This window comes from Capra hircus, chromosome 3, assembly GCF_001704415.2.
Source record: "Capra hircus breed San Clemente chromosome 3, ASM170441v1, whole genome shotgun sequence".
NCBI lineage: Eukaryota > Metazoa > Chordata > Mammalia > Artiodactyla > Bovidae > Capra > Capra hircus.
Window position 1 is genome coordinate 26,569,275 of NC_030810.1, and position 10,733 is coordinate 26,580,007.

The window sequence follows — 10,733 nt, forward strand, 5'->3', positions numbered from 1 at the left end:
TCCTCTTGTGCTTCTCCTTTTGTTGTCTACAGAATTTCCTCCTTTTGTATTTCCTCTCTGCTCCTCACCCCCAAATGAATTGCAATCTAGTCATTTTTTGATATACTGCTTCCTACATTGTTAGATCAGCAGGTCTACATGGTCTTCATAGTCCAGAACGCTGTTCTTTTGACTTTCCCTAAAGGGTGCGTTGTGGGGGCCAAGAGAGTTAAAGGGACTTCAAGTGGTTAAGAACACAGAAGAGACAGGTAGTGTAGCAAATGGTTGGGCCATGGGGAGGTCTCATTTGGAATTCAGGAGAATTAGGTCCTAGTCCAAACTGTGGCATTAACCATATGACCTTGGGCAGGTTCCCTAACCTAACAACTTTGAAATTCATCAGCAGTCAAATGAGATGTTTCAGAATCAGTATTTCTTATGTTCCTATAGTTCTGTGAATCTCATTTCTGAAAATCCTCAAGTAGGTGTTTTATCATCTTTTCAAAGACGTCTTTGTATCAATACCCATAGAAATTTTTTTTGTATATTACTTCCTCTTTTACATTTTTATCACATTTTAACTACTCACCCAGAGGAGCTCTCCTCAGTATTTCCTTTCATCCTGTTGACAACAACTCTTAATGGCTGGCCTCTCTTGTGTGTAATGAGCCAATATTCTTTTTTGTTTTATATTTTCATACCTTCACTTTTCCTGGACAAAGCATACTGAGATCCTGACTCAACCCAAGGAAATGTTCCTGCCTTCAGAGTGAGTAGGCATAGGTAAGAATGTTGATGAAACTTCTGTCAATTGCAGTGTTCTTGGCATAAATATGAATTATATAGTTTTTTAAATATATAAAGTAGTTACTCAGCATTTACTTTTTGCTAAGTTTATGTGTTTATTGCCAAGATAACTATAGAAGAATTTTCTGGGGAATTTCACCTTAAAATTTTGGGATAATTGAAGAAATGTCTGCAGAGAGTTGATTGATAATCTTGGTTTTGTGGTTAGTCCTTTCGGTTTTTATAAAGGTCCTTATTTATCTGTTTTGGGGAAGCCCAAAGTAAATAATTGGAAACTTATATTTGTTTCACCCCTATATTTCCTGTTAAGTAATGGCTTAAGAATACATCAAGCATCTTGATTTGTTGTTAAGTAACTAGTGTTTATGGGATTCCATTAAATTAATTTTAATAAGCCAACAGGTTCTTGTGAAAACCCACATTGGGATGTGTTTGTTTCTTTGTTTCAATTCAGTGTTTAATCCTAAGTGTGCTATATATCCACAAATAAAATATGATAAAGATATATCAATAGTATGGGATAGTAGAAGATGCACAGGTTTTTAGATGGAGATCAGTTCCATTGCCTACTATGTGATCTATGTTATCTGTTCAATAAGGCTGCTGTATTGCACAGCTCTAGGGGTCACCATTCATATTTGTTGTGTTCCAGTGGTTGCCTTTTTCATACAGTATAATGTCACTGGTGCCTCTATACTAGTATAATGATGGCCTTGCTCTCTGAGCCTGTCCCTCCCCTGTAATGGTCAAACAGGCTTCCTTCAGTTCAGTTCAGTTCAGTCACTCAGTTGTGTCCCGACTCTCCGCGACCCCATGAATCACAGCACCCCAGGCCTCCCTGTCCATCACCAACTCCCGGAGTTCACTTAAACTCACGTCCATCGAGTCGGTGATGCCATCCAGCCATCTCATCCTCTGTCGTCCCCTTTTCCTCCTGCCCCCAATCCCTCCCAGCATCAGGGTCTTTTCCAATGAGTCAACTCTTCACATGAGGTAGCCAAAGTACTGGAGTTTCAGCTTTAGCATCATTCCTTCCAAAGAATACCCAGGGCTGATCTCCTTTAGAATGGACTGGTTGGATCTCCTTGCAGTCCAAGGGACTCTCAAGAGTCTTCTCCAACACCACAGTTCAAAAGCATCAGTTCTTCAGCGCTCAGCTTTCTTTATAGTCCAACTCTCACATCTGTATGTGACCACTGGAAAAACCATAGCCTTGACTAGACGGACCTTTGTTGGCAAAGTAATGTGTCTGCTTTTGAATATGCTATCTAGGTTGGTCATAACTTTCCTTCCAAGGAGTAAGCGTCTTTTAATTTCATGGCTGCAGTCATGGAGCCCCAAAAAATAAAGTCAGCCACAGTTTCCACTGTTTTCCCCATCTATTTTCCATGAAGTGATGGGACCAGACCCTCTAAATGATTAAGGTGAAGATGAGAGATTATTATAAAGTTTGTTATCTCCCAAGCCATGGCAGAAAGGAGCTTATGGTTCTAGGCACAGCAAGGCCCCATCCAACACTGCCACCCTCCTGTTCAAGCTGAATTGCTCTGCCACACAGTTTGCCTAGATTATCATATCCTCCTTATTGGGCTTGCTTATGATTCACTTGCTCCAGTCCATCCTTTATAAAGTAAACTTCATATCTGAGCATAACAGTCTTACATTTGTGACCAACATACCACTTTGTTTCAAGCTTTCATTCCTTTGCACATGTTTTTACTGTAGTACAATATTGAGATTGATTTTCTTCATACTTCTCCCATCTAGATTGTGAGCACCTTGATGGCAGATGGTATGTCATACATGTTTATTCCCAATATCTTGCATAGTGACAACATGTAGTCTACTTGCAGTCATAATTACCAACACTTACTAAATCCTAAGTTATCTCATTTAACTCTCACTCTTGGGCAGATGTTATGGTCTAAAGCAGAACTAAAATGGTGTAGAGAAGTAGCAACATAACTAATTGGTGAGAGAACCAGAATTCTAATCTAAAGCTATCAAATTCCAGGGTCTAAATTCTAAATATCACCCCACATCACTCAATGTTTATTGAAATGAAAAGTATGTATATGTAGCCTCTTGATAGAAATCTTCATTAAATATCACTCAATATTAGCCTGAAAGTTAAACCTTAAGGATTACTCAGTAAGTTTGAGAGGTTTTTGTTTTTTGGTTTTTTTTTTTCAAGTAGGATTCATAGTTTTTGTATATATTCAGGAGTTGACTTCTACAAACTTAATAATTGGATATTCTGCATACCTGGGACAGTATCTTTGGTCATGGTATTTGGGCCAAAATTCTTAGTTTGCATGTGTTGATTTCCTTAGCACTGGTGTTTCTTCTCAAAGATTTGCCTCCTTTTAGGGATAAAAGAAAAGTATAAACTTCAAGGAGGTAGTGATGAGTTTATCCTGCAGTAACACCTTTTTTTAATGTGTCTAAAAAATCAAAGTAGCCCACAAAAAAGAACTAATGAATAAATTCAGGAAGGCTTCAGGATACAAAATCAACACAAAAAAATTAGTTGCATTTCTATACACTGACAATGAACAGCGTAAAAAGTAGATTAAGAAAGTATTTCTGCTCATAACAGGATCAAAAAAGAACAAAATACTTAGAAATAAACTTTACCAAGAAGGCAAAAGACTTTACAAAACATTGCTGAGAAATTAGGACATAATTAAACTGACATAACCATGTTCATGGATTGTTGTTCAGTCTCTAAGTCGTGTCCAACTCTTTGCAACCCCATGGAATGCGGTATGCCGGGCTTCCCTGTCCTTCACTAGCTCCTGGAGTTTGCTCAAACTCATGTCCATTGAGTCAGTGATGCCATCTAACCGTCTCATCCTCTGTTGCCCCCTTCTGCTGTCCTCAGTCTTTCCCAGCATCAAGGTCTTTCTGAATGAGTTGACTTTTCGCATAAGGTGGCCAAAGTATTGGAGCTTCAGCTTCAGTATCAGTCCTTCAGGGTTGATTTCAGCCCTGAATATTCAGGGTTGATTTCCTTTAGGAGTGACTGGGTTGATCTCTTTGCAGTCCAACAGACTCTCATGGATTCATGGATTGGAAGACAGATTGTTCAGATGTAAATACTACCCAGAGAGATCTACTGAGTCAATGCAATCCCTGTCAAAACCCCAATGAAGTTTTTGCAGAAATAGAAAAACTCGGGACTTCCCTGGATGTCCAGAGGCTAGGACTCCATGCTGCCAATGCAGGGGACCTGTGTTCAAACCCTGATCAGGAAACTAGATCCTACATGCCACAACTAAAGAACCTGCATGTGGAAATGAAGACCTGGTGCAGCCAAATAAGTTTTTTTAAATAGAAAATTCTAACTTTTGGTGGGGATGGAAATTGGTGTGATCCTGTGGAAAACAGTATGGCAGTTCCTTAAAAAAAAACTATTCTACCATATGATCCAGCAACTCCCCTCCTGGAATATATTAAAAAAAAAAAAAAAAACTAATTCAAAAAGATCCATATACCCCAGTGGTCATAGCAACACTGTTTACAATAGCCAAGAGATGGAAGCAACCCAAGTGCCCATCAGCAGATGATTGGGTTAAGAAGATGTGACCCAAATACAATGGAATATTAGTCATAAAAAAATGAAGTGTCATTTGCAACAATGTGGATGGGCCTCAAGAATATGCTTAGTGAAATAAGTCAGAGAAAGACATACTATATTACATCACTTATATATGGAATCTTAATAAAGTGAATCTATATATAAAATAGAAACAGTCTCATGGATATGGAAGACAAACTGCCAGAGGGGAGTGGAAAGTGAAAGTGAAGTCGTTCAGTCGTGTCCAACTCTTTGCAACCCCATGGACTGTTGCCTACCAGGCTTCTCAGTCCATGGAATTTTCCAGGCAAGAATACTGGAGTGGGTTGCCATTTCCTTCTCCAGGAGATATTCCTGACCCAGGGATTGAACCCAGGTCTCCCGCATTGTAGGCAGATGCTTACCGTCTGAGCCACCAGGGAAGTCCAGAGGGCAGTGGGGGGAGGGTGAAATTAGGAGTATGAGATTAAAGGACACAGGACTTCCCTGGCGACTTAGTGGGAAAGAATCCGCCTGCCAGTGCAGGAGACACGGATTCAGTCCCTGGTCCAAGAAGATCCCACATGCCGTAGAGTAAGTCCACAGGCCACAACTGCTGTCTTCTAGGGCCTGAGAGCTGCAACTATTGAGCCCTTGTGTTGCAAATATACCTAAAATAGATAAGCAACAATGCAAAAGAATGAAGTTATTACTTTACACCATAGGTGGCTCAGACGGTAAAGAGTCTGCCTGCAGTGCAGTAGCCCCGGGTTCAATACCTGGGTCAGTAAGATCCCCTGGAAAAGGAAATGGCAACCCATTCCAGTATTCTTACCTGGAAAATCTCATGGACAGAGGAGCCTGGCAGCCTGAAGTCCATGGGGTCGCAAATAGTCAGACATGACTGAGTGACTTCACTTAAACCATAGCCAAGTTAACTAAAAAAGCACATACAAAAAAGTAAGTAAATTGAACTATATCAAAGTAAAAAATTTGTGTATCAAATTACACTACAAAAAAATGAAAAAGCAGCCCACAGACTGGGAGATAATATTTGAAAATCAAATATCTGGTAAACAATTAATAAGTACAATACCAACTGAACAAAAAAAAACCTGCCTAATTGAAAAATGAGCAAAAGATTTGAATAGACATTTCTCCAAAGAAGATATACAAATAGCCAATAAGCTGAAAAGATGTTCAATGTCATTATTCGTTCAGTTCAGTCACTCAGTTGTGTCCGACTCTTTGCGACCCCATGAATCGTAGCACACCAGCCCCCCCTGTCCATCACCAACTCCTGGAATTCACTCAGATTCATGTCCATCGAGTCGGTGATGCCATCCAGCCATCTCATCCTCTGTCGTCCCCTTCTCCTCCTGCCCCCAATCCCTCCCAACATCAGAGTCTTTTCCAATGAGTCAGCTCTTTGCATGAGGTGGCCAGAGTACTGGAGTTTCAGCTTTAGCATCATTCCTTCCAAAGAAATCCCAGGGTTGATCTCCTTCAGAATGGATTGGTTGGATCTCCTTGCAGTCCAACACCACAGTTCAAAAGCATCAATTCTTTGGCACTCAGCCTTCACAGTCCAACTCTCACAACCATACATGAGGGAAATACAAATCAAAACCACAATTAGCTACTTCACATATATTAGGATGATTGTTAAATGTTGGCAAGGATGTGGAGAAATTGGAACCCTTGGGCATTGGTGGTGGTAATGTAAAGTGGTGCAGCCATTGAGGAGACAATATAGTGGCTCTTCCAAAAATTATATACCAGTGGTCCAGCAATTCCACTTCTAGGTATATGGGCCCCAGATCTGAGATACAGAGACTCAAACATATTTATAGAGCTGTGTTCATAGCAGCGTTGTTTACAATAGCCAAAAAAGTAGAAACAACACAAATGTCATCAATAGAAGAAGGAATCAACAGAAGAAGGAATCTATTGTATGTGTATGGCTACACATACAATAGAATATTATTCAGCCTTAAAAAAAGAACCTGATACGTGTTAAAAAAAAAAAAAAAGATGAACCTGGAAAACATATTTAGTGAAATAAAGCAGACACAAAACTACAAATATTATAGATTTGTGTAAGTTGTCTTAGTCAGTCTGAACAGTGATTACTAATGGGAGGAGGCGGAAGTGGGGTGTGTCTGTGCTCTCACTTCAGTTGTGTCCAACTCTGTGTGATCCTATGGACTGTAGCCTGCCATGTTCCTCTGTCCATGGGATTCTCCAGGCAAGAATACTGGAGTGGGTTCCTGTGCCCTTCTCCAGGGGATCTTCCCAACTCAAGGATTGAACCCATGTCTCTTACATCTCCTGTATTGGCAGGCAGGTTCTTTACCACTAGCGCCACCTGGGAAACCCCACAGGAAATGGGGAGTTACTGATTAGTGAGTACAGAGTTACCGTTCAAGATGATGAAAAAGTTCTAGAGATGGATAGTAGTGGTGGCTGCAGTACATGAACATACTTAATGGCACTGAAAATGTATACTCAAAAGTGGTTAAAATGGTAAATTTTATATTGTGTATATCTTACCACACATACACAAATCAAACTGTCAGCATGCCTCTCAGTACTCTTAAGAGGTCAGCCAACTGTAGGTAAGTGTATCCCATCACAAAACTGTTTGCCACAGCATCAAGTTGATCCAGGGCACAGTGTTGAGAGCCCTTGGATATAAGTTTTGAAGGGTCAAAGATGGATAGGAGCCAAAATAGCAAACAAAAAAGATCAAGCAGCTTCAACTGTATCCAACAAATTCTGATAAATTCTCTTTTCATTTTTCTTCTGTTACAAATTTTTTCTAATTTTCCTTGTTATGGCTTCTTAGATACACCCATGCTTTCAAAGTGGACATTTGATTTCCAAATACATGGGGCTTTTAATGTATCTTTGATATTAACTTCTCATTTAAATGCTTTCTTCTCTGCAATCACCCTCTGTGTTTTTTCAGTCTTTTAACTTTCTTGAGGCTGACAATGGCTAAGCCAGATATCTCTCTTGGTAAATGTCACATTGCACTTTAAAATATATGGGTTATTTTCAAATATCTTTTGATGTTGATTTCTAACATAATTCCACAGTGATAAGAGTACAGACTCTGTAAAATTTCAGTATCTTTAGACCTTACAATTTTTCTACCTTGTTCTATGTTCCTAGGTATGTTCCAGTGTCTCCTACTTTATAGTCTATGGAAACTTGAATAGAATTTGTATTGTATCCTACTGTTGTGTGAAAACTGTATAAATCTTAATTATGCTGAGTTGGTTCATGGTGCTTTTCATGTCTGCTATATCCTTCTACTTTTCTGTCTTAGTTTTTGAGTTGGATATTAAAACTCCAACTAAAAATCTTAATTTATCTACTTAAAAATAATTTTCATAGCGTAACTATATGTAACTTTGTTGTGTATTTTCTAAGTCTCCTGTAAATATGTTACCATACTTTAAAAAATAAGAAAGAGAAAAAATAAAATATCATGCCATGGACCAGGTAAGTACTGCAGATTCTGTTTAAGTGTCACAGAAAAAGATGATACACATCCCATCGTTACGTTTTTCTGAACAAGATTGTTAACACAAGCCCAGTACATACCCATTCTGAAATTATTTTACATCCACAGATCCTGCTTAAACCCAAGCAGCCGTTTTCAGGGTGACTCCACTGGAGTCATAGATGGTCAGACCAAGGTTAGAACATGATCCAAGATCCAACCCATAGGTTAAACTCTATCAATCTATGTATTTCTAAGGATTTTGTACTTTAAAAAAGACTGATTCAGAGATAATGGAATATGAAAAGTCAAGTAGGATAGTGCTAAAACACTAATGTTGGGTCATGAGCAAGCAGTGGGAGCTGGTAAGGATGATATAGAATGAAGAATGAATGAAGTAGAAATGACAGCTTCAGAAAATGGCTTCAAAATTCTTGTCCCCATGATGCACAGCTGTCCTTTTTCTGACCCTGGGTTGGTAACTTGCCAGTAAGATTTTTGTGTTCTTAAAACATCCCGCTTGGGGACTTCACTGGTGGCCCAGTCACACTTGGACTGCAGGGGGCACAGGTTCCATCTCTGGTTGGGAAACAGAGATCCAGCATGCCTCATAATGTGGCCAAATAAACAAACACCTCCTTCTGCCACCATTACTGTTTGCTTAAACTAGCTTGAGTGTTCTTTGCAACTAAATGATCCTAGAGAGAGAACATTTGAATTTCCTCTATAAGAATCTCTAGATTATAGATGAAAAAGATCACTTTGGAGAGCTGCTTGTCACTGGAGGGCTTCAAGCAGGAATTTAATGAAGGAGTTGGAATAGATCAAGGTATTTTCAGACTAATAGGTCACTGGAAGTAGCATGAAGGTATAAGATAGAGTGGTTAGAGGATTTGAAGTGCCAGCAGTATTTCTACATTCAAGTCTTAGCTCTAACATTTCATATCTGCCTTGGATGACTTAGCTCCCTAAACCTCAGTTTTCTCATATGGGAAGAGATAACACCTTGTAGGATTTTGGGGGGAGATAAATGTATATGAAGTGTGTGGAACTCAATAATTGAGTTTTTATTGTTACAGGATGACTGATGTGGCTTGTTCAAATCAAATCATGATGATCTTGGCCCAATTCATGGTAGATTTTTAGCTAATAGAATTGTTCTCAAGTTTTTCCCATTTGGCCCCACTTTGTTACTACCTGAATCCTAGGAAAGGCCAGGCTAGAGGAAATAGATGAATCAAATGGCATGCAAATAGTAAGAGTAAAATTAGACTGAGCTACTTGGGAACAGGGAATAGGTTTTATTACATCCTTGTGCTTTCAGTGTCCAGGACAGGACCTGGCATATGTTAAGCACGTATTAAGTAAACTAAAATCAACTAAATTTAGAAGTGCATGAAAGTCCATATATTTAATCCAAGTGGTGACCAGGGGTTTCATACAGTGTCATTCTCTATCCCAGATAGCTCAAGTATTATGAGATCTCTCGTGATAGGGCCCAAGCAGCAGTGGTGCTCATATCTCAGTTTTGATCTTTCAGTCCTTTCTTCTGGGCCCCCATCAAAAGTACCAACCTGCACAGTTAGGCCACTCAAGATGGCTGTTCTCTTGCTCTAATGCCCTGCTCAACCAGTGCTTACTTCACCTGTACCCTATTCACATGATTGACCTTCGTACATACTTGCCCCAGGTCCCAGCTATGGCTTGTTCTAGCTTTGGATCAGAACTCTCCATTATGCTTATCAAAGGTGTGATTAGAGGCATACCCTTCTGTTGCTTTCCCTGGTAACTGAAAAGCCAACCCGATATCAATTTCCCCTATAACTGGTAACCTCCCTCTCCTGCTGGGAGTGAGGACTGCTGCCATGTCCTGTCTGCTGTCTGCTACACTCGGTGGGGTGCTGCTCCAGGACCTTGCTTCAGACATACAAGTTCCCCCATTCATTAAACTGTTGAAGTCTCTGTTGCTGACTCTGGGCTCGCTCTTCGGTCTTGAAGCTGGGCAAGTACAGGGCTTTCAGGCTTGGGGGATGGAAACCAGCAAACCTGTACCTGCTGATAAATGGATCTTTGCAGTATTTCCACTGTAGAATATGCTGCCTCCAAAACCCAAAGAGGCTTACCAAATGTGCTTGCTTCTTGGTGGTTAACAGGTGCATTGTGCAAAAAGGCTTTCTTTTTTTTTTTTTTAATGGTGGAGGCAATGTACTGGATTGTTCCAGATCATTCAACCTGTAAAAACTTCACTGATGTGGTTGAACTCTAAATATTTGTATAGTTTCTCCCCCACATTCTAGAGTAGCATATGTCTTATTAAGGCATCCAGGATATTTGCCTCTTCTATAACATCTGATGGTATTGATATACTGGATCAATATGATGTTCTGCAAAACTTTCAGACAGTTCATATACCTTTGGACTACAGTATGACAGAGAATATGACACTGGGGGATGACCATGAATGTACAGTTGCCCATCCTGTGTGATCCTCTTTCTATGTGGGTGTGGGAAAAAGCACAGTTTCTAGATGGATGTTTACACACCATGTACTACAGGCTCTGTTAAGCACCTCTAGAAAGACATCACATCTGACACAGCAAGTGTAGTTGGAGCCACTGCTTGATTAAGTTTGCATTGTTTGTCATCTGCCTTGATCCATCAGTTTTTGCAGAGGTCAGACTGGTGAATTAAACAGGAATATGACAGGTACCATCATTCTGTTATTCTTTAAAGTTTTGAGGGAAGTACTAAACTCTTCCATTTCCCTAAAATGTGGCAGATTTTTTATTTATTATTTTGACCGTTGTTGAGGAGCAGCTTCAGGGGCTTCCACTTGGCCTTTCTTATTACCACGTGGCAGAAGGCAATGGCACCCCA